General features: G+C 37.4%; 1 protein-coding gene and 1 long non-coding RNA gene across 2 annotated transcripts in view; one reads left to right on the top strand and one right to left on the bottom strand.

Annotated features, from left to right (window-relative positions):
- The window catches only part of LOC118766769, a 30,595-nt gene that overhangs the window by 19,365 nt on the left and 3,730 nt on the right, over nt 1–7,500 (bottom strand). The window lies entirely within an intron of this gene.
- The window catches only part of LOC115220959 (cytochrome P450 27C1-like), a 58,674-nt gene continuing 52,136 nt past the window's right edge, over nt 963–7,500 (top strand). The window contains exon 1 of the mRNA XM_029791168.2: nt 963–1,129. The gene's annotated coding sequence lies outside the window, so the exon portion shown is untranslated. The remainder of the gene's footprint in view (nt 1,130–7,500) is intronic.

The following is a 7,500-nucleotide window of genomic DNA, read 5'->3' as shown; positions in this document are numbered from 1 at the left end:
TTAAATAATGTATCACAATTTACAAAGGAAACTAGGAAGAAAACAAAAAAAAAAAACATATAAGGAAAAAAAAACTATAAAGAAAAACAATACAACGAAAGACATGCATTTGTACATGTAATATTCCATGTATTACATAATATATATTTGTATGTGTGTGCGTGTGTAGGAGATTATCTATAAATATATGTATATGTATGTAGGTGTGTGTATGTGTGTGTATATGTATATATATATATATATATATATATATATATATATATATACGTGTGTGTGTGCGTGAGCATCTGTGTATGTATGTATGTGTGTATGTGTTTATGTGCGTCTGTGCTTGTGTGAGTGTTGCTCTGTGTATGTGCATGAGTGTGTAAAAAGCTAACTTGTCCCAATTGGATAAAGTGCTTCACACCCACATTTCGTATCAATGTGTGCCAACGGTGTTAGCTCATTGACTTGTCGTGTGTGTGTGTGTGTGTGTGTGAGCTAGTGTGTGTGTGTGTGTGTGAGCTAGTGTGTGTGCGTGTGTGTGTCTGTCTGTTTGTGTATGTATATGCGTGTGTTTGTGTACATGATACATATATGTACATGTGTGTGTATATATATATATATTTAAAACAAAAGAGGGTGGTGGTGTGTGTATGTGTAAGTATACGTCCATGTATGTGTACGTCCGAATGTGCATGTGTGTGCGTATATATATATATATATATATATATATATGTATGTATGTATGTATGTATGTATGCTTGTATGTAAGTATGTATGTATTAGTGATTCTTACTCTTTCACTATCACCCTTCCTCTCTTTTTCTCTATCATCTACTTCTCCTTTTCTCGTTTCTCTTTCTCTCTCCATAGATTTTTTCTTTCTTTTTTTCTTTCTCCTCTCTTTCATTTTCGCTCCTTCTCTCTCTCTCTCTCTCTCTCTCTTTCTCTCTTTCTCTTAGTCTTTCATTCTCAAATGGAACGTAGAGGTAAAGGCCGTTCACCAATGCACCTACAAAGAGAGAGAGAGAGGGAAGAAAAAAACGCCGGCTCGGTCTCTATAAAACTAGCGAGACCAATCCGTCTTCATCACAATCAAAGAAAACGTCTCACCGAGAAAAGCACTTGCATTTAACGACAAGAGGTAAGGAAATGCAATTTCATATACATATACACATAAACATACATTACATATATGTATTTATATGTATGTATATACATATATATATTTATTTATATCGGCCTGTGTTTGTTTGTCTGTAAGTATATAATATATATATATGTATATATAATATATATATATTATATATATATATAGATATATATATATATATTATGTATATATATGTATGTATATGTATATATATATATATATATTATATATATATATATATATATATATATATATATATATATACATATATATATACATATATAATAATATATATATACATGTACATAAATATATATATATATATATATATATATATATATATATACATATATATATATATATATATACATATATATATATTATATATATATGTATATGTATATATATATATATATATATATACGTATATACATATATATATATATTATATATCTATATATATATATATATATATATACACAAATATGTATACATACAGCATACATACATACATACATACATACATATATATATATATATATATATATATATATATATATATAATATATATATATATATATATATATATATATATATATATATATATATGTATGTATGTATGTATGTATATACACTGATCGATAATGTTAACACTCGTCAGCAGCAGCAGCATTGTTGTCTCAACTTTATCACCGGCATCTCTGTTATCATCATCACCGTCATCATCATCATCATCGTTGTCATCAAGTTTATGATCGTCAGCAGCAACACGGCAGCAACGCCGCCGACTCCGCCATCATTGTCATGAGCATCATCATCCTCATTAGCAACAGGATTGTCATTTGCAATACTTTTCTCCTCGTCGTCATCGTCATCATCATCATATCACCAGCATCACCACCAGCATCACCATCATCAGTCACCATCATCATCATCATCATCATCATCATCATCATCATCATCATCATCATCATCATCGTTGTTGTTGTTATTGTCATTGTCGTCGCTGTCACGGTCGTCATCAACATCATCTTCCTCATCTCCGTAGTCATCGCTAGCGACACTATCATCATCATCATCATCGTCGTCGTCATCGTCGTTGTCGGCATCATCATCATCATCATCATCATCATCATCATCATCATCATCATCATCATCGCTGTTATAATCATCATCATCAGCTCTTGCCGTGTCGCTGTCACTTTCAGTTGTCCACCTCTTCTCTACCTCCTCATCACCAATATCACTTTCATCAGCATCATCATCAGCATCATCATCATCATCATCATCGTCGTCGTCGTCGCCGTTTTCATTATCATCATCATCATCATCATTTTTGAAGTTGCTTGATGTTGTTGTTACTCTTCTGCTCTCTTTCTATTTTTTCTTTCACTTATTTTTTTGTATTTCTTTTCCGCCTTTTGTTTATGTTATTTTTCATGCCTGTTTTTTTCTCATGCTTGTTTCTCTAACCACCGTAGAAAATTCTGATTGCTATCTCCTCACCCTCATCTGTCGCATTCGTGTCAATAATAAAGGATTATTATTATTATTATTATAAAATGTTAAGTGTCATTTCGTCCGGCTCTTGACGTTCTAAGTTCAAATTCCGCTGAACCGACTTTGCCTTTCATCCTTTCGGGGGTCGATAAATTAAGTACCAGTCAAACACCCAGGTCGATGTAACTGACTGGCCTCCTGCACGAAATTTTCAGGCCTTCGACCCAAAGCTGAAGGGATTATTATAATAATAATCGTTATTAGTGTTAAGGCGGTGAACTGGCAGAATCGTGGGCACGCCGAGCAAAATGCTTAGCGGCATTTCGTCCCTCTGAGTTCAAATTCCACCGTGCTCGACTTTGCTTTTCATCCTTTTGGGGTTGATAAAGTAAATACCATTTGAATACTGGAGTCGATGTAATCGACTTACGCACTCCCCTGAAATTATCGGTCTTGTGCCAAAATTTGAAATCCCTATTGTTGTTGTTGTTGTTGTTAAAGCGGAAAGTTGGCAGAAACGTTAGCACGCTGGGCGAAATGCTTATCGGCATTTCGTTAGTCCTAACGTTCTGAGTTCAAATTCCACCGAGGTCGACTTTGCCTTTTATCCTTTCGGGGTTGATAAAATAAGTACCAGTTGAGTACAGGGGTCGATTACATTGTCTAGCCCCTTCCTCAAAAATTCCAGGCTTTGTACCTATAGCAGAAAGGGTTGTTGTTGTTGTTATTTTGTTGCTTTAACAGTGTTCGCCGCCTGCTTATCCTGCACCACCAGATACCCCTTCACATTCGTCAGGTGGGTGCAGCACTAAATTTTAGTATGCTAACTGTTTTTATTAGAATTGATACTATTCTTTGTAAAAGCGGAGATTGGCGGAATCGTTAGAGCTGTATTTTACTTCTGAGTTCAAATCCGACCTGAGTCATCTCTGTTTTCATCCTTCCATTGTCGATGAAATAAAGTAGCAATCAAATGTAATTGTGAATTGTTATCATCGAGTAACCCCGCTCCCTTCAAAAATTGCTGAGCTTCTTTGTGAACTAGAAATAATTATTTATAAATAGGATGTCACAGTCAGTCACTTGTACGATTGACAAAATACCTTGCGGTATTTCGTTCCTTCCCTCTACGTTCTACTTTCAAATTTCGTCCAGTATCATTTGAGTACTGGAGGTCAATTATTTCATTCAAAATATGTAAAGGTGTATGAAACAGCTATTGCTGTTCACCTGTTGGGTCCCACTAACAACCAAGTTCATAGTATGGATCATTCTGCCACCTGTTTTTTTAATTGGGAAAGGTTGGCAATATTCTCTATCTGTTGACCATAAGGAAAGAGATTGTACGATTGTAGAGAAGGTTAAAAGGATTGAGGACAGATGCTTTACTCAGCCCTTCACCATCTTCCTCAAATTTCAACTTCGAAAGGAAGAGAGTTACTATCCTTTAGAAAATTCACTGAAAGGTTGACGAAAGTGGCGAAAGTGGCGACAGTGATCCTCGAGGATGGGTCTACTGTCAGCGGGTGTGTATAGTTCTGGGAACACAAATGAAGGAGAATACTGGCCCTTGATAGTCTGGTTAATCTCGGATCTTTACAGCTTCTTTAAATGGACCTTGATGGCTGCGCCCCTAAATAATGGGGCGTCTGGTGTCATTTTTCCCCTGCATTTTTTGCACACATGTTTTACTTGCCGGTTTTGTTTTTCATACTCCATTCTCATAAATCACCCATTTTATAATTTATCGTTGTAATGACCCCTCATACTTCACTCAGCCGAATCGTTATATTACGAGGATCGTTAGATTACCAGGAAAATGCTTGCAGCATTTCTTCCGACTCTTCACGTCCAGGTTTCAAACCCTGTCGCAGTCAACTTGAATTTTTATCTTATCGGTATCTAGGATATAAAGTGCCAATCAGTTATTCGGTTCGAATGAATCGACCAACGTCCAACTCCCAAAGTTGCGGGCCTTGCGACTAAATACTGAACAAAGATGTAGAGCTGGCAGAATCGTTAGGGCATCCGAAAAAAACGATTTGCACATTTCTTCCCTTTTCTTTACACTTTGCGTTCAAGTCGCCTTAGAGTCAATTTTTCTTTTCGATATCAACAAAATAAAGTACTAGTCAAGTACTTGAGTCACTAGTATCAACCAACCAACACTCCCCCCCATTAAAAAAATTGCTGGTCTTGAGACTAAATTATCGCAATCATCATCATCATCAGCATCATCATCATCATCATCATCATCATCATCATTATTATTATTATTATTATTATTATTATTATTATTATTATTATTATTATTGTGGTCGATAGGAGAAGCTTTTAAGTGTCGGAATTAATGCCATTTGATATTTAGTTACTTCCCCTGATGTTCACATTTTAAATCTGATTTTAAATCTCCCGCCAAGAATGATGTTGCCCCTCAGCTTTCCGATAAGCGACAAAACCACTTGGCAATGATATCATCATCATCATCATCATCATCATCATCATCATCATCATCATCATTATCATCATTATTATTATTATTATTGTTGTTATTATTATTATTATTACCATTACTACTACTACTACTACTACTACTACTACTACTACTACTACTACTACTACTACTATCAACATCATCATCATCACCATCATCATACTGAAGGCAAGAAGCTGGCAAAATTGTCACTGCGCTGGACAAAATGCTTATAGCGTCATTTCGTCCCTCTTAACGTTCTGAGTTCAAATTCCGAGGTCGACTTTGCCTTTCATCATTTCGGGGTCAATAAAATAAGTACCAGTCGATCAATGGGGTCGATGTAATCAACTTAACTCTCCCCCAACCCAAATGTGATGGCCTTGTGCCAAAATTGTTGTTGTTGTTGTTGTTGTTGTTGTTGTTGTTGTTCTTCTTCTTCTTCTTCTTCTTCTTCTCTTCTTCTTCTTCTTCTTCTTCTTCTTCTTCTTCTTCTTCTTCTTCTTCTTCTTCTTCTGAGACTGTGAATTTGAGCACTGTCAGTTACGACTCTGGAACCGATTATGTTGAATGTATTCTCCTGTATTCTTGTTACCGTTGGCCCGGACAGACACGATTAACGTTCTCTTTGAACCGTTGCAAGTCGGCGGCCGCAGAAAAACGTATTCTGGAAAGCAACTCTAAAACCTATCCGCCTTTAATCAGCACTCAGAATGGGATGCACTCCCAAGATTGCTTTGTGCTCTTCGGAGATCTCCAGAACCTGTATATTCACGTATCCCCTTGCCAATCATTTGTCATTCCATGTTATGTTGGTGCTCACGACCTGTTCACCGTACAGCCCTAAGAAGGAGGCAACATCACCAACGATGTTCTTAACTGTGAACATCATTTTACATTACTTCAAATATCATAGCACTAGTTTATGGACAACTATGCAATGCACCTTCTTTAACCGCTTTTTCTGAAGATCATGCATGCAATTCCAGAAAATATTTCGCCTTCCACCAGCTGCCGACAAGTACTGGACTTAAGTGAAGTCTTTAACAGAGCACTGGTCCTATATTTGAGAACGGAGCTGCTGCTATGCACAGAGATCCTGAATCTCATCCAGAAAGGGTGACCAGTCGATTGAATATAATTCAGTCACTCGCGGACACGCGCCAGCCTCACCCTTGTAAGCACACTGTCTCCTCTCTATCTTCCCTGTCGCTACTATAATGTCCTCTGTTTTTCAGAACTGTATCGCCTTGTGTGTCCTCTAGTCGCCCCCTCCCTTACCGCGACTAATTCTTTTTCTACCTCGCATCACATTTGATCGCATCCAGCTTCCTCGCACTAACTATTATGCTCTCTAGAATTTTCCTTCTGTTCATGTCCCTCTGCTCGGTTTCGGAGGAACTGTAAAGGTCATAGGTCCTTTTAACTGTAAAGGTCCTTATATCTAGCTCTGAGCCGGTCGCTGGAAATCACAGCTGTTCACACATAAGACAAGGTTTCCTTTAACTTTTCCTTTAACAGCCTGTTGAAAGTACGTCAGTTTGTCAAAAGGCAGGACATATCAACTTTCTTGCACTTCCTTTTGAGGGAGAGAGCCAGTCGATTAGATCGACCCCAGTACGCAACTGGTATTTAATTTATCAACCCTGAAAAGATGACAGGCAAAGTCGACCTCAGCGGAATTTGAACTCAGAACGTAAAGACAGACGAAATATAGCTAAGAACTTCACCCGGCGTGCTAACGTTTCTGCTAGCTCGCCGCCTTAGTTATTCGTGACATTGGCGCAGGCAGGACCTTGTGGGTAAATTAGCTCCTATTGCAAACACCTGATTTTGAGTTCAATCTCACTTTGCAGCAACTTCTGTATCTTCTGGGTTAATTAGCCCCGAGCTAATCAATGAGTGAATAATTTGAGAATACGAAAATTGTGTGGAAACCCGTCATATATATCTATATGTGTGTGTGTAGTTGTGCGTGTGTGTGTGTAGTTGTGTGTGTGTATGAGAGAGAGTGTAGTTGTGTGTGTGTGTGTGTGTGTGTGTAAATGTATACATGTGTGTAGATGTCTTTGTTTTTGTTCCCCAGACATCGCATGACGACCGATGTTGGCTTGTTTATTTACATGCGTGGAACTGTGAAACTTAGCGGTTCAACACAACAAAAACAAAAATGATAGAGTAAGTACCAGACGTTAAGGAAGCAAGTCGGGGCCGAATTCTCCGACTAAATCCTTCAAGGTGGTGCCCCAACAAGGCCGCAGTCCAATGACTGAAACGAGTAAAAGATACAAGCAAAGGTAAATAATCTACCTTGTTTCCCCATCGCCACCCCCAAGCTGACTCGGACTTAATTCTCATATTTATATGAAACAGCAAAGTTGTTATTATG

The sequence above is a fragment of the Octopus sinensis genome, linkage group LG17, assembly GCF_006345805.1.
Source record: "Octopus sinensis linkage group LG17, ASM634580v1, whole genome shotgun sequence".
Classification (NCBI taxonomy): Eukaryota; Metazoa; Mollusca; class Cephalopoda; order Octopoda; family Octopodidae; genus Octopus; species Octopus sinensis.
The sequence above is the reverse complement of the archived record's forward strand: the minus strand, read 5'-3'. Positions and strand labels throughout refer to the sequence as shown.